We start from the raw sequence: 26428 nt of genomic DNA, 5'->3' as shown, positions 1-26428 counted from the left end.
ATTAGTTTTGCATTTTTCTACTTAACATTAGAATTATACAGTCTGTATTCTTTTGATTCTGGCTTCTTTCCATCAACTTTACATTTGTGAGATTTGTCTATATTCTTGAGTGCAGTTGTGGTTAATTTCATTCTTTTTTTTCTCCTTCCACATTTTTTATTGGTGCATTAAGTGGTACATAATGATGAGATTTGTCCTTATGTATTCATACATGTATGCAATATAGCAATATAATTAGGGCAGTATCACTCCCCAACACTTCCCCCCTCCCTCTCCTCCTCCACCATGGTCCTTTTCCTCTACTGATCTCCCTCTGATTTTTTTGGGGGGGGGTGGGGGGGTAAAAGGGGTTGAACTCAGAGGCACTTGATCATTGAACCACATCCCAGCTCTATTTCCTCAGGGTCTCACTGAGTTGCTCAGCACCTTGCTGTCCCTAAGGCTGGCCTTGAACTTGGGATCCTGCTGCCGCAGCCTGCTGTCCTGCTGGGATTATAGGTGTGCGCCACCACACCCGGCCTCCCTTTGATTTTTCATGAAGTGATCTCACCATCACCACCTTTCTTTTCCTTTTTCCTTTGTACCTTCTGCATATGAGAGAAACATAACTACTCTTAACCTTCTGAGTTTGGCTTATTTCATTTTTGATTAATTTCATTCTTATTATTATATCTATCCTATTGTGTATATATTTATAATGTATGTATCCATTGGCATTTAGGTTGTTTGCAGTTTGGGACTTTATGTAATGTGCTGTCGTGAACATTCTAGCTTTTATCTTTTGTTGAATGAATGTATATGTTTCTGTGAATTTATAGCCAGGAGTTCAATTTCATCATATAGAGGGTGCATATCTTTTTATATATATATATATATATATATATACCTTCATTTTATTTATTTATTTTTATGTGGTGCTGAGGATCAAACCCAGGGCCTCACATGTGCTAGGCGAGAGCTCTACGGGTGAGTCACAACCCCAGACCTAGAGTGTGCAAATCTTTTGTAGATAGCTTTCCTAGATACTGCCAGTGACTTACAGTACTCAGCATGTAGTTGTGTTCATGGCCATAATTTTATTTGTTGTTTAATTATTTTTATTTTTAGTGATACTGGAGAGTAAACTCAAGAACACTCTGCCACTGAGCTACATTCCCACCCTTTTTTATTTTTAGACAGGGTGTCACTAAGTTGCCCAGTCTGGCCTTGAACTTGTGATCTTCCTGCCTCAGCTTCCTGAGTTGCTGGGATTATAGGTATGAGCCACTACATGGCTTTCATGGCCATGATTTATTACAGTGAAAGGATACAAAGCAAAATCAGCAAAAGGAAAAGGTTTATTACGGGGTCCACATCTAAAAGAAACCAGGCACAAGCTTCCAAGAGTCCTTTCCCAGTGCAGTCACACAAATGTGCTTAGTTTTCCTAGAAATGAGCTGTGACAACACATGAAATGTTGCCAACTAGAGAAGGTCCCTAGAGAGTCAGAGCTCAGGGTTTTTACTGAGAGCTGAGCACACAGGACCCCCTTTGCCTAGCACATTCCAGACTCCCAGAAAGAAAGCAGGTGTTCAGCATAAACTGGAGTGTTTGCACAAATAGTTTAGGCACAGTGAGTCACTCTGACCACTTAGGATAGTGGGAACCCCAGTTTCCAAATGCCTGCCAAGTTGGGTCAACCTCGGGTTCTTTAGGAATAGCAGCAATCTCAGACCTGCTATGTTTATATTTTCCTTCAAAAGTTCCTTCTTATTTTTCTCAAAAAAAGATGGACACTGTACCCAGAAATGACTTCTCCCAGCCAGAAAAGTGACTTTTGCCCTCCCACAAGGAGAGAACAGCATTTATGTGAATATAACAAAATAGACTGGGGTGGCATATGTCCAGCCTCGCATACCTGATGCCCCAGGTTTGCCAGCATCGTGGAAATACAAAATAAACAAACTGTGGTCAAAGAACCATTTCCTGACTTTGGAAGATTACCAAAGCATGGCACGTGCTAAATAGACTTGAAGGTATAAACGTGAAAGAGCATGAAGGAAACACTTAAACATTTACATTTATTTTTTCCCTTAATTGACGTTTAGTCACTTCAAGATGAACATCATCCAACATAGCCATCCCAAATTCATTTACATCCTTTCCATAGAACCATCCTAATTGCAACCCCTTACTGTTGAACCATAATGCAAAGAAAAGACCATTGACTCCAATTTAAACCAAATTACAGCAAGCTTATATTGTGTACACAAGAGAGAGCTGGTCAGCAGCTGTCTCACTCAGAAAAACAGGGCCAGAGAACAGCAGCTGATCAGATTACAGGGAAGTTTTTTTTATGGCACAAAAAGTGGGGTGTCTTGGGAGTTTACAGCCAACTGTGTTCTAGCAAGCAGAATACAAGGGCAGACAGCAGGTTTATGATCTGCATTGTTTAACATCTCAAGATAGGAAGCAAACTCAGATTCCAACCTCAAAGTTAATGAGGAGTAGCTGGGATTTCAGGGAGGGTTGTTATCTGGTCAAGGAAAGCTGGGCATGGATAAGTTCAAAGCACAAACAGGAATCCCAAGCTAGTTTTTAAAACATCAAATTATGGTCAGGCCAAATAGAAATCTTAGTATTTTACAGTAAAACAGAAGTGAACCTTTCGTGATTTTGTGACGAGATGGCTCCCAATCATAAAATGGAATTAGGTTGGGTTCATCACCTACATCACTACCATTCCTGTAATCACTATTCCCCCAAACTCCTTCCAGGGTTCACATGACATTTTGTCACTAACTTCCCCTTTTGTGGTTGCATTACAGTTTTTATCACTTAACTTCTTGTTTGTCTGAATTTGACCTCCCGCCAGATTGAGGATTCCTTGAGGACCGAACACAAGTCATACTTAGTTATACATCCTGTGTCTCCTTGGAAGGATGACATGCTTATAGTTGGTGCCTATTATCGAAAGAACAGCTAAAAGGGAGAAAGCGGTCTCTTCTTCCATTCTATATCTCCTGCTTAACACGTAAATGAATTTTGTTCCGTGCCAAGGATGATGATACAAAGCACCGAGCCGAAATGAACTGCTTGAGTTGTCTGAGTTCTGTCTGCAGTGGATGGCATAATGAAAGGTTTTCGTTTGAAAGACTTTTTGAGGTCATTGAACCTGAGCGTGGGCTTCCATTGTCAAATCATCTTTTCTGCCTTACTCTGTGGGCTGTTTCTAGTTGTAGACCTGTTTCCTCCCTTTTCCCAGGCATGAGGGGGAGGGGGCTGAGTTAGTTATATTCTCATTCTTTACTCTTTTGTCATCACAGGTCCGTGCAAGCCCCTCTCTTGCTTTGCTTGGTCTTGAATTTGTTGGTTCACATGCCCTTTCATTCTGTGTGATCCCTATGATCCACTCTCATTTCCTTCCCCTCATAGCCAACTATTCTGATGTGCTCCCTAGGTATGCTTTCATTGTGTGTATACTGTATTGTATGCATGTAATTTTAGTGTCATGTTATGGCCTTTTTTCTGTTTCTAAGTGGCATCACTCACCATCATGTTTATCATCACTCACGGTCCATCCCTGTTGCTTTGTGGCTCCCTGGTCTTCATATCTGCCACATTTTGCCTTTCTGCTCCCCTATGGATGGTACCCAGATTTATTCCTACCCCCAGACACCTCGAGAAATGTTGAATGAAACTCAAACATGTCTCCTTATGGGCTTGTGTGAGAGTCTCTTTGAGATTTAGATCTAGGAGTGGCATTGCCCGGTCATAGTATGCACCTAAACAATTGGCCCTTCATATCTCTGGGTTTCATGTTTACAAATTCAACCAATCATGGATGGAAACTATTTTTAAAATCTACATCTATATTGAACACGTGTAGGCTTTTGTTCCTTGTGATTATTCCCTAAGCAATACAGTATAACAATTATTTGCATAGCATCTTACATTGTATTGGGAGTTACAAGTAATCTTGAGAAAATTTAAAGTACACAGGAGGATATGGGAAAGGCCTTGCAAGTACATAAGGGACATAAGCATCTGAAGATTTTGGTATCTAAGGGGCATCCTGGAACCTATGCCCTGTGGATACTACAGGACAACCATGTACTGTCACCTTGTTCTCCAGAATAACTGCACCATCCTACATGCCCCTGGCAGCACACTAGGATTTATTTTTTTCTTCCTTCTTTTGTAGCTTAGGTGCAAGGTTATACACAGTTTGAGTAACTCTTGTCTGAAATGCTTGGCGATTTTGGAATATTTGCTTAAACACGAGAGATCTCGGAGAGGGGGCCCAAGTCTAAACAAAAAATCATTCATGTTTTGTATACACCTTATACACATGGCCTGAGATAATTTATACAGTATTTTTGGTTCACCTGTGTCTGACTGCCACTGTCACATATGAGATGAGGTGTGAAGTTTTCTCCTTGTGGCATCATATTGGCATTCAAGAAATTTTTGATTTAGGAACATTTCAGATCTTGGATTTTGGGACTTAGGGGTGGGTGCTCAAGCAATATAAAATTCTGCTGATAAATACATAGTAATAAGGATCAACTGTGAATCAGGTGTGTTGAGAGCCACAGCCAAAGGGACCCCAGCAAACTTCCAGCTGCCGGCTGATGATTGGCTCACAGCGGCCCCAGCAACATCTAGCTGATTGGCTCCTCTGCGGTGACGTTCATTGGGCTGTTTCCTTGCCCTTTCAGACCACGGAGCTGCTCATTGGGGGACTTCTTTGGCTCTGCCCACGCGACCCAGCCAATCAGCCTCAAGAGTAGGAGGATTGTGGGAGGTGGAGAGGTTGGTGTGGGTGAGAGGCTTGTGGAAGCCGGTGGTGGCAGTTGGGCTCTGAGAGTTTTTTCCTGAGGAGCTGTTTTGTTTGGCATTTGTAGTTCTAAAAATAAAGTTAGCTTCTTTTGACAAGTGGCTCCTGAATTGTGCCCAGCCAGACTGCGGCATTAGGTGCTGAGATTTTTGTGAGGAATAGGATGCAAGATCTGTCTATTAAGTTAATGTTTGGGTGGGGAGACAGAGGAGTGGGCAGGCAGTTACCAGAAAGGATGACAAGGGTTGAGCACAAAATTGGGCAGCAGGAGTAGGGAGGGGGCATGTCAGATAAGGTTTCTTAGAAGGTGATATCTAAATAAAGTGAGCAAAAGAGTTAGCCAGGATGAGGCAAAGAGGCAAAGGCTTTTTTTTTTCCTGATACTTCATCTGCAAAATCTACGAGGTGAGAGTTTAGCCCAATAAAACTGGAAAGTGGAGATCATGGTTTTGTGGTATCAAGGAAAGGGAGAATTGGGGTAGATTTAGAGTTGGAGTGGTAAGCAACCCAAAAGTAGGAAGCAGAAATGACAACAGAGACGGGAGGGGAAAAAAATTCTGACATAGAATCAGGAATGCTGATAATCAAAGGTTGATGAAGACGAGTCCCATGCTAGTTAAATGTGCCAGAACATAAGAAAACATGAGAGCATGCCAACTCACTTTATGAGGCTAAAATAACCCAGGTGGAGAACAGTAGAAGCCCATAAAAATAAACTATAGACCAAGTTCACGTATGGTATGTGTGTAAATATCATAAATATAAGCACAAAATGAGTCCAGCAGACCATTCAAAGAGTAATAAATTTTGACCAAATAGATTTTAGTCTAGAAATTTCCTGAATGTTCCGATAATTGGATGTATGTTCGCCTAATACATTAGACAAATAAAAGGGAAAAGCTATAGAATCATCTTTGGAGAGTGCGGATAAATGCTCTAATAATGGGGCTGGGGTTGTAATAATGGGGCTGGGGTTGTGGCTCAGCGGTAGAGCGCTCGCCTCACATGTGTGAGACCCTGGGTTCCATCCTCAGCAACACATACAAAAACAAAAAAATAAATAAACAACTAAAAAAAAAAACTTATACTTAAAAAAAAATGCTCGAATAAATTTGACTTTGAATTTCATCATTACCCGAGAAGCTTTCCTGCAGTGTGTTTCTCTATGTGCAATTTTCCTGCCCAGTTGGTTTTCTCACCTTTTTCTTTCTCTGGTGAATTTTTGCTCATTATTTCTATAACTTTTCATCACGTCCTTTGTTTTTTTGTTTATTCGGTGTGGAATTAATTACTCTCTTCTCTCTAGTAGTGCCTCTATTCTTGCATTGCCATTGTCTCTATTTTTCTCTTGTTTCTTATCTTCTGTTCTCATTTTTATTATTTACTTCCTTTCTTCTGGTAGATAAGAGAGGTGCAACTTGGAACTTTTCAAAGTCATTGTTTACCACTTCAGTGGGAACACTAGGGAACACCTAGGATTACTGGGAGCCAATAGAAGCTATATCTTTTTTTTAATATTTATTTTTTAGTTTTTTGGTGGACACAATATCTTTATTTTACTTTATGTGGTGCTGAGGATCGAACCCAGTGCCTCATGCATGCTAGACGAGCACTCTACCACTGAGCCACAACCCCAGCCCCAAAGCTATATCTTTTTTGAAATGACTTTATCTGTTATTAATAGATTCCGCCACTCCTGTTCTCTTTTCTATTCTTTTTTTTTTTTTCTTTTCTTCTTTTTTGGTAGCAGGGATTGAACCCAGGGGCGCTTAACTTCTAAGCAATACATTTTATCTGGAGACAAGGTCTCTTGAAGTTGCTTTAGGACCTTGCTAAGTTGCTGAGGCTGGCTTTGAACTTGCAATCCTCCTGCCTCAGCCTTCCAAGCTGCTGGGTTTACAGGTGTGTGCCACCACGCACAGCTCTTGTTTTCTTTCTTACTTATTTTTTTTTAAAATTTTTGGTTGTAAATGGATACATTGTCTTTTTATGTCATTATTTTTATGTGGTACTGAGGATTGAACCCAGTGCCTCACATGTGAGGCAAGCACTCTACCACTGAGCTACAGCCCCAGCCCTCCTATTTTCTTTTTATTGAAGTTCACATGACATACTGTGCCATCTTTTAATTTCAACCATAAGTCATTTATATCATAACTGTTGATAGTTTAGAGCTTAAACCTGACATTTGCTTACTTTTTTTTGTTAATAGTTTGTTCTGTTTTCCTTTTTTTTAAGAGAGAGAATTTTTTAATTTTTTTTTTTTTTTTAGTTTTCGGTGGACACAACATCTTTATTTTTTAAAATTTTCTGTTTTCTTTTTTTCTGTCTTCCTATGGATTTTTTTTTAATATTTTTAGAATTCATTTGGATTTTTCTGAAGTCTTTTTCTTCCTATCTCTTTGCATAATGTTATTAGTGGTTGCTGTAATTATTACTTTATATAACTTTTCAAAATCTGCAGGCATCAGTGTTTTACCACTTCAGTGAAGTGTAGAAACTTTATCTTTCTTTACTTTCTCTATTTATGAGTTTCTACATACTTTTAGGATCACAGTTATAATTTTTGCTTCATCCATTGAAGCTAATTTAGAAAACTTAAGATAGAAATTTCATTGTAAATACATACTTTTTTTTAACATGTTATTTCTTCTGTTCTCATGTTTTTAAGTTCCCTCTTTCCTAATTTTCTTTCTGTTGAGGGCACTTTCTTTTGTGATTCTTTTACATTTTGAGGGGTGTTGGTTATTATATTTTTCTAAATTTTTCTAAAATTCCATCAAAATATGTATCTTTTACTTCTTTACTATCACATTCATAATTGTTTTAAAGATGATGGCTTCTTAAAAATCACTATCAGATAATTCTGACATCTGTATTATCTCGGTTTTGGTGCTTGTTGATCTCTTCTCAATTGAATGACACTATACAACAGGAAGGGGAAAGGCTGCCTTCACTTTGCTGGCCAGGAGTGTGCTATGTGCTCATCAAAACTCACTTTGCAGCCAGGCATGGTAGTATACGCCTCTAATCCCAGCAGCTCAGGAGGTGGAGGCAGGAGGAACGCAAGTTCAAAACCAGTCTCAGCAATTTAGCGAGGCCCTAAGCAACTTAGTGAGACCCTATCTCAAAATATAAAAGGGACTGGGTATGTGGCTCAGTGGTTAAGTACTCCTGGGTTCAATCCTTGGTACCAAAACCAAAACCAAACAAAAGAGGCCAGGCAAAAACTCACTTTGCAATTTAATTCGTATCATGAAGTATTAAGAAGTGGAACCAGCTGGACGCAGTGACACATGCCTGTAATCCCAGTGGCTCAAGAGGCTGAGACAGGAGGATAGCAAGTTTGAGGCCAGTCTCAGCAATTTAGCAAGGCCCTAAGCAACTTAGTGAGACCATGTTTCAAAATAAAAAATAAAAAGGGCTGGGGGTGTAGCTCAATTGTAAAGTGCCCCTGGGTTAAAACCCCACTATTTAAAAAAAAAAAAAAAAAAGGTGGGACCAGGTGGCAAAATTAATAAATATGTTTGGGTCATACGGACTCTACCTGGATTAGAGCATTAATGGGTTATAACTGGAATGACTTTGTTACAAAAACAAGCCTCTCTGGCTTGCATACTCTGTCTCATTATGGGATATCTTCTGCTGTGTTAGGACCCAGCAGGAAGGCTCTCACCAGAAGCTGAACAGGTGCTGGTATCAGGCTCTTGAACTTCCAGAACGGAGATAAATGAACCTCTTTTCTTTGTAAAGTACCCAGCCTCAGGTATTTTATTGCAGCAACAACAACAAAACCAGACTAAGACAGACTGGAAATACCAATTCCACTGATGCTGCTAGGAGGATGGTGGTGGAGTGGGTTCTTCAGTCTTGCCAGCTTTTCCTGACATTGTCCTGATGAGGCGCTAGGTGCCTTGTATATCTTCATGAAGGTGGAAGCCTGGGCTCCCTATTCTCCTGTTAGAATCGGGGTAGGGTAAGGCCTAGTTTTGTGTGTGGGTGTGTGTGTGTTACTGGGCTGGAGTAGAGCAGTGTGGCCTAAATGTTTTCCATCTTACTAGAATGCCCCTTTCCTGGACCTTTGGCCTGAGAAGGCTTTTCTTAAGGTTCTTTACATCTGTGTCTTTCAGTGATTCCAAATCACTTGCTTTTTCAGCTCCAAGTTTGGGGTAACGAGGCAATAAGAAAATTTATTGATTCATCACTGGGGTGTTCCTTGGGCTGTAGGTTCCCTAGACAGACAGCCTGCCTTCTTCTCCCCACCTTTCAGAACCTGTTTATATATGCTCTATCTCTGATGTCCAGCATTTTTAACTGTACTTAAGGGGTAGAATAAAGAAAACCATCTCCCCCTTACTGGTAGCCCAAGTCCACACCATGTTTTTGTGAAACGGTTTTATTTAAGAGGCCAGGCAAGCAGTAAACTGTCCCATGTTCTGAATTTGTGTAAGTCTTTCCCGAAACTCATGATGAGCTTCAAAGGAATAGCGTTAACAAGCAGGCTACACAGGTGATGCTGCATATCTCCCTACGTCTCATCAGGAGGCGCATGATCATGTCAGGTTGCTCAGCTGGTGGGGAAGGCAAGCTTGATCGCATCTTCCTTTTTGAAATTAATAAATTATCTGTGGGGTAAACTTTGATATCAAGTGAGCATGCTTTTCCCCCAACCACTTTCTACTCAACACTTTTGACACATCTTGATCAATATAATAGGGTTACAAAATGGTGATTTCCTAATTCTATTATTTTTCTTTACATTAGTTAACTCGTATTCTTTAGAGAAGAACTTTATTCCCCCATCCTTTTATTCCTTTTTTTTAGTATCAATGTGTGTTTCAATCATATTTAATAATTTATAGTCATTTATATAAATATAAATATAATATTAATATTAATATACTTTGTGGTAGGGGCAGAGCAGGGATGGAACCCAGGACCTTGCACATTCCTTGCTCTATCACTGAGCTTCCTCCTTAGCCTGATTCAAGTGTTTTCCAAATGTTCTGACTGAGTGGAGAATATTCAGGTTGCGTGGATATGTTGGTAGGCTGTGGGCAAATTATTAAGTGTTTCAGAACTTGTTTCTCTTGTTGAATGGAAAGCATTTTATTGGCTTCAGCATATTAAAAATGGCTATTATAAGGCATGAGACTGTTCTTCCCAGTGGATTAAGTAAGGTAATGGTGGGGATTCAATGTGAATGCTTGTTGAAAGTGACTCTCAAAGGTTTATGGTTCACCCAAGAAGTGAGTGGTATAAAACTGGTGCGCTGAGCCTTTGGATAGGAGACCTGTGCTTTTTCTTTTACTGAATGACTCTCCTACTGTATTACTATATGCCTTTGAAGCCAGTCAATGGCTCAATTTCTTTTCCTTATCTTCACCCGGAAGAGTATGACAGGATTCTAAACAAATTGAATTCAGATGAAAACATCACACAGTGATATATACAGGTAGTGAACATCATATGGTACCCCATTCATATGTACAATTTTACGTATCTGTTAAAAATTTTAAAAGAGGAAATGAGACAAACATAAAATCTTTTTATATGTAGTCATTAAACTAAAAAAGAATATAAGCATAGAACTTAGTCATAAAAAGGAGCAACCAAGGAAACCTCATGTCAGGTCCTAGGTTTGCTTTTACTTGAGGGAGTGGTAGTATAGCATTTTAATAAGAGTTTCAAGTGAAATAATAAAGGGACTATAAAGTTATAGTTTTTTTTTTCAATTTGCTCAAAGAAGGTTTAGGCAGAGGACACGGGAAAGTAGATTTATTTATAACCTGCATTTGAGTGAATAAATAGAACTTAAAAAGGAATGACTAAAATACTAACCATTACATTTAACAAGTAAAATGTGTATAAATATAAAAAAGACACTATTTAAATAAATATTTTTGGTTTTTAAATGTGATATCTTCTTTCAAAAAGTCATTTTTAGCCAGGTGTGGTGGCCTGCACCTATAGTCCCAGCTACTTAGGAGACTGAGGCAAGAGGATGGCTTGAGCCCACAAGTTCAAGACTAGCCTGGGCAACACAGTGAAATTTCATCTCAAAAGAAAAGAAGAGGGACTGGGGCTGTAGCTCAGTGGCAGAGCACTTACCTAGCATGTGTGAGACACTGGGTTTGATCCTTAGCACTGCATAAAACTAAACAAATAAAATAAAGGCATGCTGTCCATCTACAACTACAAAAAAATAAAAATAAAGAAAAGCCAAAAAAAAGAAAAAAAGTAATAATTTCTGCTTGTGGTAAAAGTTGCAGATAATGTAGATGCTTGACATAGTGAAAATTCCCAATTTTCCTCCAACTGTTTTGTTTCTATTCTTTCAGATCTTTTCTGTGTATACAGTAATTTTCTTTCCTAGAAATCTGTTCATACTAACCTAATCATACTATCGCTATTACACATATTTTTTAATAGTTGTAGATGGATAGCATGCCTTTATTTGTGTGGTTTTTTTTTTTAATGTGGTGCTTAGAACCCAGTGCCTCACACGTGCTAGGCAAGTGCTCTGCCACTGAGCTATGACCCCAGCCCATGCAACACATATTATCCTTCTGCTTTCAATTAATTTAATAAAATTATTTTGAAGGGAAGTCATGTTGGAAGATTTTAGTAGTATCTTAACAGTGAGAAACTTTAGATAATTCTTTGGGGCCTATTCATTGTTAGGATATGCATCCACTTACCTGCTTTGAATTGATTTTGCTAACAGAAGTCAGCATTCTCAGTTGGTTACTCTACAGTATTTTACCCCAGCTCCCCAGTGACACAAGAAATGAACTTGCTAATAAAGTTGGCAGAGGAAATCAGGATGAATTTTTTTTTGGTCTATAATATATTGACATTAAATGGCCCAATTTAGGTTACATTTGATAGCTTCATCCTCCTTTAACTAAATAAGCTGGCTATGGATATTCTCCAAGAAAAAAAAAATTGTTACAAATTTTTAGACTAATGTATGCATGAGCTGGTAAAAAAGAACTTCTTAGCTACAATTTCAGACTAATATAAGCACATTTTTGTTATTATGATCTTGCAAGTTTGCTAACTGCTTCACTGAAAATAGTGTACATGGAAAAACCTAGTACAGTATATCCCCAAAAAACATTTGGTTATTTCTTCAAGATAATTATTTAAATTTGGTCTTGAGCTTGACATATTATTTCTTTTAAACTGCTATATTTATGTAAACATTTATTTTAGTGCTTTTTCCCCCTTTGGAATTTTTATTCATTTATTTTTTTTATTCAAATATGTTTTATTTTTTTATATATCTTTATTTTATTTTTTATGTGATGCTGAGGATCGAACCCAGGGCCTCACATATGCTAGGCGAGCTCTCTACCGCTGAGCCACAATCCCAGCCCTTTATTCATTTAATTAAATGAATATTTATTGATTACCTGCTTTCCCTAGACAATTTCCTGCTTACCGACATGCAGTGGGGAACAAAATAGACAAGAACGCCGTTCTCATTGAATTCATAATTAGCGGGGGAGTTGGGCAATAAATAAGAAAATCTCAGGTTGTGATCAGTTCTTTTTTTTTTAATATTTAGTTTGTAGTCACAGGTGGACATAATATCTTTATTTCATTTTTTTTATGTGCTGAGGTTTCTTTTTTTAATATTTCTTTTTTTTTTAAAGAGAGAGATAGAGAGAGAGAGAGAGAATTTTAATACTTATTGTTTAGTTATCCGCGGGTACAACATCTTTGTTTATATGTGGTGCTGAGGATCGAACCCACACCGCACGCATGCCAGGCGAGCGTGCTACCGCTTGAGCCACATCCCCAGCCCCTGTGTGCTGAGGTTTGAACCCAGTGCCTCACATGTGCTAGGCAAGCACTCTACCACTGAGCCATAACCCCAGCCCCAGGTTGTGATCAGTTCTAAGGAAATAAAAAAATAAAGCAGGGTGATAGTGGATCACCTTGGGGGCAATATCTAGTAGGAGGTTATATATATAGTTAATAATTAATATTAGTTACTATTTATTGGAAAGACATTGTGGCAAATGGGAAGCATGCACCTTGAGTTAGGTAAGATTCTGTATAAATCTTAGGTTATCTATGTGCAAACTCTTTGTACTTGAGTAAATCACCTTGCTCCCCAGTTTCCTCAATAGCTCAGAAAGAGAAAAATATCCCTATTCCATAGTGGCTTATGTGGAATTAAATATGATAAGGAAGAGCACCTAGAAAAGAGATCTATAATAGAAAAGCCTCAAAAAGTATGTGACTTATAAACAGTAGCTAAAATATTACTAACTTAATTGCTTTGTTCATTAAAATTTTTCAAATAAGAAATTTCCCCATAATTTCTATAGTTTTAATATCATGAGTCAGTAAGATGGTATGTTTCAAAGAAAGCTTTAAACATCCACACGTGCTCATTGTCACCATGGCAACTGCTAAAATAGGGAATTGCTGGTATCAGCATATTCATTTCCAGGAAATGTTGTTGTTTAATGTTCACCTAATGTTTGGCCAAATTTTGTTGAGGTCATACCTAATAGAAAGGGAACTAGATTGATTGAACATTGAATAAGAACAATTTTGAATAGACCCAAAAGGTAGTAACCTCAGTATAACCTGGATATACTGTTTCATTTGTTTCACACTGAGGAAAAACTAGGATTCAAGGATATTTAGTACCTTACCCAAACTAGGGAACTAGGCTGGGATCCTACTAGACTCCAAGCTGGGAGCAGGAACAGCCCCAAGATACCAAAGCTATTGGGGCTGCTGATGGAGGAGATTCTGAGACCAAGTAGAAGTCATCACTTCTTAGCTAAGCAGCCCAATGAAGTGGCAATCCAGGGAGGAGCAGGGACTATAGGGAGGGTAGAGATTGGGGTAGCAGGTCAGCCACTGTACTGAAACCTAGTATAGGCCAGGGAGATGAAATAGGGGTCTGCATCCAGCATAAGGGAAGAAAGGAAGGTGTAGGTAACAAATAAACTGATTGCTCACCTATCCATTTGCTCTAGAGACAGAACCATGCTAAATAGCACTAATTCTTTCTTCTTTTTCCTTTCTCTCAATAAAGAGGTGTTCCTCCCTGGGCCTCAAGTTGATTGATGAAGGATTCTGTCGAGGTCTTTGTCAGTTATCCCCTATCGTTCTTATTTTAATTTCTCCGTCTACCTAAAAACACACTCCTATATCTCTTACCATTAAAAAGAACAGAACCATCAACCTCTGTTCTGCCTTAACTGTTGACTTCCTTTCAGGGCAAAGTTTTTAGGAGAGCCTGACCCCATTTCCTTTATCTTTAGTTTCCTACTTAATTCTATAATCTTGCTGAATTCTTAGTTATGACCTCCTTACCTTGCTGTGTTCTTGGGACCTTGCTGTGTTCTTGGGGAAGGCAACTGTTGAACCTCTCCAGTGGTATGTCTTGGGCATTTCAAATTCAGCATGAATTTTAACATGAATTCAGCTCCACTTCCATAGTGTGATGCTTCTAACATGTTTCCACAAATGCTTTGATACTTTTCCTTTTAAGAGGTGGAACTTAATGTGCCTCCCCTTGACCATGGACCAGATTCAGCATCTTCCTTCCAGCTAGTGGAATAGGACAGAAGTGATGGCATGAAGGGACTAGGCCATTAAAGACATTGTGGCTGGCTTCTTTCTGATCTCCTCTCTTTGGGGTCACTTGCTCTTGGGAAGCCAACCGCCATATTGGTAGAATATTCTAACAGTGCTATAGAGAGGTTCACTTGGCAAGGAACTAAGATGCGCCACCAACAACTAGCTGTACCTTACCAGGCATGTGAGTGAACTTGGAAGTGGATCTTCCAGCTCCAGCTGAGCCTTCCTACACTGGGGTCCCTGCTAGCATCCTGACAAGAAATCCTGAGCTTGAGCCAGCTGGCTAAGCCTCCTCCAGACTCCGGACCCACAGAAATACTGAGACAGCACATTTGTTGCTTTAAGCTGCCAATAGTTGTGGGTGATTTGTTACACAGCAATAGTTAACCAATATACCCAGCAAACCTATTTTCCCAGTCTCAGCAAATTGAACCCAAACTAGGAAATTCCTTTTTTCTTCCTTAAATTCAACCTGTGACTAAGTCCTGTTATTTCCGTTTAGAAAATCATTGGTTTAGACTGTTCTTATTTTCTTATTTTTACTGTCACTCTCTTCGTTTGTTATTTCTCATCTAGATTGTTTAAACTGCCTCCAGTTTTATTCCCTTATAATCGGTCCCCTGACTACAAACAGAGCCCTCATTCTAAAATGTGAACTTGATCATCTCTATTCTCTGGTTAAATTATCCTTACTGGCTAGAGGTAACCTCACCTTAGCAGGGCAGGTAAAGTCATCCGAGGTTTGAGACTGGCTTCGATTTCCAGTTCCGCCTCTCATGCCTCATGCAGTAGGAAGTGCAGCCATCAGAAATGGCTGATGGTTGCCAGAATCTCCCATGGCTCTTCCTGCTTCTGTGACTTAGTGTGTGAAGTCCTCTCTGCTTTTTGGCAGGCGTTCACCAACTCTCCAACTTTATCTACCGAAAGTGAGACATCCCTCCCCTCTTCTTCCTTAAACCCCAGCAGATATTTCTGTAATTGCTGTGATCACATCACTGTAATTAATTGTTTCTCAATGTCTGACTCACAATTAGACTAGGAATCCCACTAGATTAAGAACTGAGCTTTATTCATGGTAGTGGTGCTTCTCTGAACTTAAAAAAAAATGTTCATATTATCTATTTTTGCTACACTGGGGGATGAAACCCAGGGCCTCACACATGCTAGGCAAGCACTCTATCATTGACATCTTCAAACCCCTCCCCTTAAAAAAAAAAGTGATATTTACAAAAAAAATCCTACTACTTTTACTTTTAAATGTATCAAATATTTCTGAATATATAGAAGGACTAGATATTCCACATAAGAACCTGTCCACTCTGCACACAGCACTGGTAAATAAAATTGCACACTTAGCAATGGTTATAATCTGAGGCACCTTGTAATATGACCATTTTGTTCTTGAACCTTTCCCTCCTCACTTCCTTTTCTTGACTTTCTTTTTTAAAATTTTTTTTTAATATTTATTTTTCAGTTTTTGGTGGACACAACATCTTTATTTTATGTGGTGCTGAGGATCGAACCCAGCGCCCGGTGCATGCCAGGCAAGCACGTCACCGCTTGAGCCACATCTCCCGCCCCCTTCTCTTGACTTTCAATCCAGTGGGCAAGCACAGACATACATAACCCTTAGAGATGATTGAACAAATTCCTACCCAGAAATCTTTTACAGATGACAAGTTTTCCTGTGAATTTCAACACAAAATGTACCAAGGTATCAACTTTGCTAACTACTTGGTCATATTAGCAACCTCTTTAACATCTAGAGACTGAATGTTGAACAATTGGGATTTATTTGTCCATTTTATATACTATATATACAGCAAAACAAAATGAATAAAGCATACAGAAAAATGATGCCTGAAAATGGCCAAATATAAACACATTTTTTTTTTTACTGGATCCTGAGGATTGAATCCAAGGGTGTTTTACCACAGTCCTTTTTATTTTTATTATTTTTTTTTAATTTTGAGACAGGATCTTGCTAGTTTATAGAAGCTAACTTCAAGCTTGATGTACTCCTGTCTCAGCCTCCCAATTAACTGGATTACAGGTGTGTGCAATTGTGCCCAGCCATATTATTTATTTTATTGTGGTAAGAACACTTGACATGAGACCACCCTTCTTAACAAATTGTCAAGTGCACAATAAATGATTGTATTCTGGTGGAAAACCCTGACTTTTAAGAGATTAGAATTTATAGATGTATTTTAGAATAAAAAGCCAAAATTATGCACCATAATCTTTAAAAATGTAAATATTAAATGATTTTAAATTAATCATACCATATTTCATATATTTATAAGAGAGATCACATTGTTTATAATCTTAAACTCTAGGACAGACTCCAGAGTTTTTCCACTTCTTTTCTTTTCTTTTTTTTTTAGTTGTAGATGGACACAATATCTTTATTTATTTATTTTTATGTGGTGCTGAGGATGGAACCCAGTGCTGCCTCACATGTGAGAGGCAGGCATTCTACCACTGAGCTACAGCCCCAGCCCCAGCCCCAGCCCCAGCCCCTCATTTCTTTTCTTACCCTATTTTTGTTAACAGAAAGCCTAACTTAGAATTATAGGTCATCAAGAATGTTTAAAAGTGTTTTGACTCTGATAGAGCTGTACATTCAGGGTAAGTATGGACACAGAGATTATAGTAATTTCTTACTGAAGGTCACTTTCTACAGCTGAGGAAACAAGCATATTTTTGCTTAAAAGCTGGGAGACTCTGCCTTTCTCTTTGACAATGGTGAGTGGATCCCTCATCTATTCTTTGATTCTGGAAAATGTTTCTTTGTATCATTTCTTAGCATTTCAGTGTAGTTTTTAAATATGCCAATAATATATCAAAAATTCATTTCCCCACTTTGTGAAGGAAACTGTCAACTACAAGGGAAGTCAAACTCATGGAGATTCAGCTATCTGCATGGCAGTTTGATCATATCAAGATATCCTGGTCTGGAGCTATAACTCAGTGGTAGAGTGCTTGCCTCACATGTGTGAGGCATTAGGTTCAATCCTCAGCACCAAATAAAAGTAAATAAAATAGGGCTGGGGATGTGGCTCAAGCGGTAGTGCACCCGCCTGGCATGCGTGGGCCCGGGTTCGATTCCCAGCACCACATACAAACAAAGATGTTGTGTCCGCCGAAAACTAAAAAATAAATATTAAAAAAAATTCTCTCTCTCTCTTAAAAAAATAAAATTAAAAAAAGTAAATAAAATAAAGGCATTGTGTCTATCTAAAACTAAAAAAAGAAAAATGTTTAAAAAAGACCCTAAGATCTTGTCAATAAAAATCATGATGTTTTGTCTAAGACTCAGGCTGCCCCAAATATGATTACGAAAGTATACCACTTGAGTCACCTAGTCTTCATCAGTATTATCACTGTTATGAAGAAATAGTTTTATGTCATGCCTCTTTTTTTTTTTGTAGCTGTAGGTTGACAGCATATCTTTATTTTATTTGTTTATTTTTATGTGGTACAGCACATAAAAAGGATCGAACTCAGTGCCTCACGTATACTAGGCAAGTGCTCTGCCAATGAGCTATAGCCCCAGCCTCTCATTTCTCATTTTAAATATTCCGTTTAACAGCCAGTGTGCTTTGTCTGAGAAAGCAGACACTGGTACCCACTGTACATACTTCACACTGAAAAGATAGATTGGCCATAATCTGCAAGGTTTTTTTTTTTTTTTTTTGGTAGTTGTTTTTTGTACTAGGGATTGAACTCTCAGTTGTAAAGGAATACTAACCAGGGAGCCACATTCGCAGTCCTTTTTATTTTTTATTTTGAGATAGTGTCTTGCTAAGTTGCTAAGGGTCTCAGTAAGTTCCTGAGGATGGTTTTGAACTTGTGGTCCTCCTTTCTCAGCCTCCTGAGTCTCTGGGATTACAGGTGTGCACCACCACACCTAGCTTCATAATTGTTTATTTATAGATACCAAAATCCATACTCAAGTCCCTTATATAAAATAGTATAGCATTTGCTTATAACCTATGCATATCTTCCCATATACTAGAAATCATTTCTAGATCACTTATAATATCTGATATAGTATAAATATAGTAAATAGTTATTGTACTGTATTGTTTGGGGGAATACTGACAAGGGGAAAAAACGTCTGTGCATGTTCAATACAGGTGCAAGTTTTTTCTTTTTTGTTTGTTTTAGTTGTAGTTGGACACAATACCTTTATTTCATTTATTTATTTCCACGCGGTGCTGAGGATCGAACCCAGGTCCCGCCTGTGCTAAGCGAGGGCTCTACCACTGAGCCACAATCCCAGCCCCAGGTGCAAGTTTTTTAAAAAATATTTTCAGTCTGCCGTTGGTTGAATCTAGAGATGCAAAACTCATGGCTATGAAAAGATTGGCCATACTAAGTGAAGATTAGAGTATTACAATCATCAACTCTTCTCTGAGGAAGATGTGGTGGCATGTGTTGACATTAAATGCAGTCTCTTTTATCCTACAGTCTCTTTTTTTCCCCATCCACCATCAGTGTAGATCTTAGGGCTCTCTTTTCACTTTGTAGTTTGATCCTCATAATGAGCTTCAAAAGCAAAAGGTGCTTGATTGCACAGAGGGCTCATTTAGTGGTAAATTGAAATTAACTTCCAGTGTGCATATGCAATCACAGTGCCTCTTACATATGGCATGCTGAACACTTCATGTTCACAGTGGTGTTTGATAGAAAAGCTTTTGCTAATGTCTTGTTCTTTGTACTTTTTGACAAAAACAGCTATTATTAACTTACAGATCTTCCAAAGAATGTTCCATTACTATGTGTTTTTTCAGTACCAGCTTTTTGTCTCTAAGGAATGCAACTTTGAATGATGCCTCTGTATTGGGGGTTCTTTTCTTTTTGGTAATGAAATGGATTGGTTCTGCACTGAGAAACATTATTCTACCCTTAAGGGAAACCTTGAATGATTTACCAAAGAGGCCACTGTATAGCCATGCTTCGCTAACAAGAGGGACTAAGTCTGGGAAATGTGTTGTTTAGCCAACTTCACTGTCGTGCAAATATAATAGCTGGTATTTAACACAAACACAATGTCACTAGGCAATAAAATATTGTAGGACCACTGTTATATATGCTGTCCATCACTGGCCAAAATGTTAGTATGCAACGCGTTGACTATACTTTGAAAGTGACTACGATTTTAGAAGTCTCATAAAAGCAATAGGGCACTGGTTTGATAAATCCCAATTTTTCAGTATTTTGCTATTATGCTTCCAGCATAGCACTGGACACACAGGGCTTGTATCTCTGCAGCTTGCATTTGAGTCCTGTTCAATAGTGATCCTAACAATTGTTAAGATTTCATATTTATATTACTCTCAATATGACTTTTATACTTCAAGGAACCATTTTGCTATATATCCACTTTTCTGAACTGATGTAGCATTACAAAATAGAAAGAGATGAAAACTGAATTTCAGTAAATATGATTGCACATAAATAGCAGCACGTATATGTTATAAAAATAGATTTTGGGGCTGGTGTTGGAGCTCAGTGGAAGAGCACTTACCTAACATATGTATGGCACTAAGTTTGATCCTCAGCACCATGTAAAAATAAATAAATAAAATAAAGGTATTATGTCTATCTACAGCTAAAAAAATTAAAAAATATATATATTGTGAGGGCTGGGGATGTGGCTCAAGCAGTAGCGCGCTCGCCTGGCATGCATACGGCCCGGGTGCGATCCTCAGCACCACATACAAATAAAGATGTTGTGTCCGCCGAAAACTAAAAAATAAATATTAAAATTCTCAAAAAAAATATATTGTGAAAAAACAATAACAGACTTGTCAAGTTGAACCACATCCTTTAAACCGAAGGCTAGCCATAGAAAAATGACCAGTATTTATAAGCTAGTATAAATTTTAATATTAATGATTACATTAAGAGTATAATATGTCAGTGAATATAATTTTGCATCTCAAATTTGTGAAATATATATGAACAAAATTGTTTGTTTCTTTTGAAACAGAAATTCCCAGCTTATCTTTTTTTTTTTTTTTTAATACCAGGGATGACCCAGAAGGGGTTTAACTACTGAGACACATTCCAGCTCTTTTATTTTTTTATTTTGAGATAGAGTCTCATTAAGTTGCTGAGGACTTCGCTAAGTTGCTGAGGCTGGCTTTGAACTTGTGATCCTCCTTCCTCAGCCTCCTGAGTTGCTGGGATTACAGTCATGCACCACCATGTTTGGCTCCAGCATATACTTGATATACTTCTGGGGGTTTTCATATGGTCTCCAGCCACGTTTGGGCCATAATCCCCAAAAATGTTTCTGAACAACATAAATCCAAATGTCAAAATCTTTAAACATAAAAATCCCTAAATTCTGAAATTCTGAAAATAGAACTCTGAAAGAAATAATTTAAAAATTCTTTAAAAGACACTTATATTCTTTAAAGGGAATTTATTTAAGAAACAAATAAAAACATAACTGAACACTTCATAGGACACTTTATACAATAGAGTCTATACTAATGACAGTTGTGGGGATATAATAGTTATGGAGAAATAGATCAAAAGCAAAATGTATGGACATATGTTATTATATTGGGTAAGTTTGTACACCCAGCTTTATTGCTGAAGTCATTTGACATACAAACTAAGTCTTAATTAAATTGCTCACTAATCCCTTCCCCAGAATTCACCTTTCTACCCTCTACTTTTTTTTTTAATATTTTGTTTTAGTTGGACTTAATACCTTTATTTTATTTTTATGTGGTGCTGAGGATCGAACCCAGGGCCTCACACGTGCTAGGTGAACGCTCTACTGCTGAGCCACAACCCCAGCCCCACCTTTCTACCCTTTTTATAATAACCTTTCATCTCTCCAATGAGAATTCAGGTTTTTAGAATTTCAGCTTCCAGGATTTCAATATTCAGTATTTTATTTTGGGGGGATTGTGATTTCTGGAGTTTTAGACTTCAGAGATTTTGATCTTGCAACACTTCAGCATTCATGATTAGGGCATTCGGGTTTGTGTCTTTAGGGTTTAGGATCAGTACCACTTCTAGCCTCCAGCAGTGTGTGCTTTGCGCCGCAGTCGGTTGGTGATCTGGACTGAGGTGGAGGCCATTCTGATTCACTGATGGCTAGCGTGCACTTGGTAAATCCTTAAGAGTATAAGCTTTGGGAACCTTCTATCCTCAGTTGCTGTCACCCATTTAGCACAGATCATCACTTGGGATTATTGTCCGAACAATGCCTACTAAGACACTGGTTTTGTTCTTCCTCTCCCCACCCCCAATTCTTTTTGAAGGTCTTTAAGTTGTTCCTCTTAACTGATCAGATAACATTTTATAATGCTTTCTATGATTTATTACTTTGATTCTATTTTCTTTCATTTATTTAGCAATCATTTACCAAGGGCTTGCTAGAAACTCTGTGAAATAGGACAGTGTTTTGTCTCACAGAACTAGTGCTTTGTCTTTGTGGTTTTCTCCCGTAATATATCCAGTCTAGTTTGCAGCCAATTTTTCTATTTTTTAAAAATTTTTCTTACCTTCTATGTTTCAGATCCATAAACTACTTTAACTCCATGTTCTCATTTCAAATTTTGTTCTCCAATCTAAACACACAGTAACAATTGTGGTATTAATCTTTTGCATATGGACCTAAAAGTTCTAAACTTTTCAGTTACAACACACAAAAATGCATTTTTATAAAAATTCAAATATAAAAATAAAGTAAAATATGAAACGTCTCTCTTCACAATCCCCACTCCACTTACCTCCCCCATGAGCCATACCCACAAGCATGTAAAAGTGCTTATTTCCTACATTTTTGATAACATTGTTATCTCTTTTTAAAATATTGGTCCATATGAAGAGTTTTTAAAATGCCTTGTTGCTTTAGCCCATGTTTGTTGGCTATTAGGTAGGCTAAGCACCTTTACACATGTTTGGTCATTGTATTTTTACTTTTATGAGTTGCTTTTTTATATCCTTTGCTTTTATTCTGTGGACTGTTTGTTTCTTCTTGAGTTAATTTTGGTAATATGTGTTTTCCTAGAAAATTATTGGTTTCGCCTAGTTTACAAATCCACACATGCAATTATGTCCTTGTTCTTGTTTCTAATTTGGACATCTTCTCTCTCTCTTTTTTTCTTCCTTGATTAGATTAGCCAGAGGGTTTTTTTTAAAAAAATATCTTGTTTGAAACAGCTTTTAGTTTTATTAATCTTCAATTAATGTTTTGTGCCTCATTAATTGCTGCTTTCTTTATGCATTTCTCCCTCCTACTTTCTGTGGTCTTAGGGAAAAGACCCTTTCTGGAAACAAAAAACAATTGTTGGGGTTTGGGGAAACAATTATTAACATCGTTCCCATTCACACATGACATTCCTTCGCATCCTCCCAACCACCATCACAAACCAGACATTTCAGAATCAATTAAGAAATAAGAGATGAGTCAGGAAGTAGACAGATTGAAATCAAACTATCAGCTTTATTCATAATAAGGCTGAATCGAAGAATAGTGATTGACCTGTAATCATAGTTAACCTAAGGACCCTCCACCTCTGAGTTAAAGTTAACTAAGAAATTCTTAGCATAAATGCTTCAGGATGGCTAATAAAAAGCCAGTTAGAGATGAATAAATCAATTACTTAGAAACACTAAGGGCCAAATTGTCTCAGGAGAGATCAATTGTTCCTTTTTTTTTTTTTTTTTTTTGCAGTACTGAGGATTGAACCAAGGGTGCGCTAATACAGGGCTAAATTTCTGCCCCCCACAGCATTTGAGACAGTATCAATAAACTGCACAGGCTGGCTTCATACTTGTGAACCTCCTGCCTCAGCCTCCTAAGTCACTGGGATTATAGGTGTGTACCACTGAACCCAGTTCATTTCTGTTTGGAGATCCAGATCAAAAATAAAGAAAAATGAGTTGGTGGTCCATCATGGGTAGCTAATGGAGGAGAGCCAGATTGGTGGAAGGAGATAACCTTGGAGTTCAGAGTGGTCAGGAAGGTATGAGATCAGAAGAGGGAGGGTCAGGGGCTTTGGTTTCACATGAGCATACGAGCCAGGTGCAGAGGGAGTTTGATTGTAGAACTTCTGAAGGAGGAGCATCTGGAGGTCAGAGAAGGGCACTGCACATCCTGAACTTGATGATAGGACAGTTGAATAGGTGGGCACATCCTCAAGTGAGATAGAACTTGAGGGGGACTGGGGCTGAGTCATTCTTGAGGCTATTCCGGGCTCTTATTCTTTCCTGAAATTAGTTTAACATCTGCTTTGGAATCAAAAGGGTAGCTACTTTCCTATTCCTGGCTAATTAAACAAATGCAAATTGATTCAGCCCAGGAGGGAAGTTCAGCGTGGGTGGCAGGTGTACAGCATTAGAAGCTGAGAGTGATCTGTGCTGAGTGGGAGGATACCAGGAGGGTCTATCCATGGAGCCAGATGGTCCTCTTTTCTCCCTGGATAACCTCCCAAGGTCATGACCTGTGCTGTATGAACTCACTTGGCACAACTGTAATGCTTTAAAAAAACAACAACAACCCCTCAGCACATTGTGACTTCTAAACACATTGTGACTTGTGACAAACTTCTTGTTCCAAGTCACGCATTCCAGAAAAAGCCTTGCCTTTGTGTTCTCACAGGGAGGACACAATGAACCTTGTCTCTTACCTGGTAATGAGACTAGCTTCACTCACCATCCCTTGCTCAGTGTGGTCTGTTTCCCTCTGTAACTAGTTCTTTCTGTGTTATTTCTTACAGTGAAATGGTGTGCTTAAAACAAAATTAAAGTCATCTAAAGAGAGGGTTTGGTTGATATACAAGTGAAGTTCCTCCTAGTAGAAATGGGTATTTGTAGTCAGAATTTATAGATATTACAAAGAAGAGCAATACTGCTAGACTTTGGATCTTAAATATTCCCCAAAGGCCCAAGATAGTGCTGTTGTTAGATGGTGGAACCTTAAGGGGTCTAGTGGGAGAGCTTTCAGATATTAGGGTTTGTTCTTCTTTCTCTCTTTTGCATTCAGTTCATGAGGTCAGCAGTGTTGCTCTACCACATGCTCCCACTATGATGTGCTTCCTCGCCACAGTCCCAAAACCAATGGACCAATCAACCCTGGACTGAAACCTCCAAAACTCTGAACCAAAACAAACCTTTCCTCAGTTGTTATCTCAGGTATTTCATTACAGTAACAGAAAACTAACACAAACATATATCTGTATTCTGTGCTCATGACAATTTTCAGATTTTATTTAGTATATTGTTACATTAATTATGATCTGCTAACCTATTACATAAATAATTTCCATTTATACCCATTTTCTGGTAATAAACACTGACCTTTGTTGCTGGCTAGATGAAACTTAAAAACCCATGAAGATTTTTTGCCTTTTTCTTCTCTGGTGGGTGTATCCTGCCTTTCTAGATCATTACAAATTATCTTAGATACCCCTCTGCTATTGTGTTGGAGTCCTGAAAACTCTTACTCTGACAGTTTTTATAAAAATTAGTCCAACATCTGTTTGACACTCATTCAGAATCACTTTCATCTTTTGACTTTGTCCTAGTTATTTTTAGGGTTGATAAATTTATTTTCCAAGAGCAAAACAGCATTTTTAAGCCTTGATTTTTGGCTAGGATTTGGGAAATTCTTGTTCTGTGAAGAACTGGCAGGTTTCCCACTGAGGCACTTATAAACCTAGCCCACACAGAAATTTCCTTCAGCTGTAGAACATTGATCTGAGGGTTGGCCATCCGGACACCTCCCAGCCTTCGGGCAAATGGACATGTCAGTGTGTCATTGTAGATAATCATCTTCTTCTGTTCTTAAGGAATCCAGGAGCGGAGATTTCAAAGTCTCTGCAAAAGAAAACTCATCCAGGGTTTAATTATTCCTTCAATTAAGAAAGCCTTCCTCAGTTGAATTAAACTTACTTTGTGCATTAAAAGTCATGACATTTTTACAAAGAGTCTGATGCATTTTGTTATGATTAAGTAGGATTTTAAAATTTCTAAAACTGTTACATGTTCATTGTTGATACTTTAGAAAAATTTAAAGAACACAAAGAAAACAGAAATTTCTAACTGGTGCAGTGAGATACTTCTGTAATCTCGGTGACTCTGGCGGGTTAGGCAGGAGATTGCAAGTTTGAGGCCAGCCTCAGCATTTTAGGGGGACACTCACTGATTTAGTGAGACCCTATCTCAAAATAAAAATGTTTAAAAGGATTGGGGATGTAGCACAGTGATAAAGCACCCTTGGGTTCAATACCCAGTATCAAAAAAGAAAGGAAGGGCTGGGGTCATGACTCAATGATAGAGCGCTTGCCTAGCATGTGTGAGGCACAGGGTTCGATTCTCAGCACCACAAAAAAGTAAATAAAGATCCATTGACAACTAACTATATGTGTGTGTGTGTGTATACATATATATGAAAGGAAATTGAAATTTTATATTATCTCACCACCCAGAGATAACTTTTAATTTGCTGATTATTTCCAGCCTTTTTTCTATGCCTAAATGTAAATGTAGCTCCTACAGTATATACCATTTACAATCTGTATTTACAATCTGTCATCATTATTCTATATCATCAAATATTTTACAGTATCACTTTTAAATTGAGATTTAATTCATATACATGTGTCATAGAATACCCATATACCATAATGTAACCAGTAAATGCAACCAACTAGACCTTAGTTCCTTTGTTGTTTTGATAATTGAGGATAAGCTCATTGCACTCGCTCATACAGTTTTGTATTTTTCATGATTATTTTCTTAGGATCCATTTCTACAAATGGGATAACTGAACCAAAGGCCATACACAGACGTGTGTCTCATCTTGCCATTGACTCTCACACTGAGCTGCATACCCCATCCTTTGTATTTTATTTTGAGAAAGGGTCTTGCTAAGTTGCCACAGCTGGCCTTGAACTTGCCATCCTTCTGCCTCTGCCTTCTGAGTATCTGTGATGACGGGCGTGTGCCATCACATCTAGT

General features: G+C 38.2%; 1 protein-coding gene across 4 annotated transcripts in view; it reads left to right on the top strand.

Moving 5' to 3' along the window:
* Specc1 (sperm antigen with calponin homology and coiled-coil domains 1) overlaps positions 1–26428 on the top strand; it is a 272253-nt gene that overhangs the window by 5723 nt on the left and 240102 nt on the right. The gene's annotated exons all lie outside the window — the stretch shown is intronic.

The sequence above is a fragment of the Ictidomys tridecemlineatus genome, chromosome 3 (genome assembly GCF_052094955.1).
Source record: "Ictidomys tridecemlineatus isolate mIctTri1 chromosome 3, mIctTri1.hap1, whole genome shotgun sequence".
Classification (NCBI taxonomy): domain Eukaryota; kingdom Metazoa; phylum Chordata; class Mammalia; order Rodentia; family Sciuridae; genus Ictidomys; species Ictidomys tridecemlineatus.
This window is presented reverse-complemented; position numbering and strand designations above follow the sequence as displayed.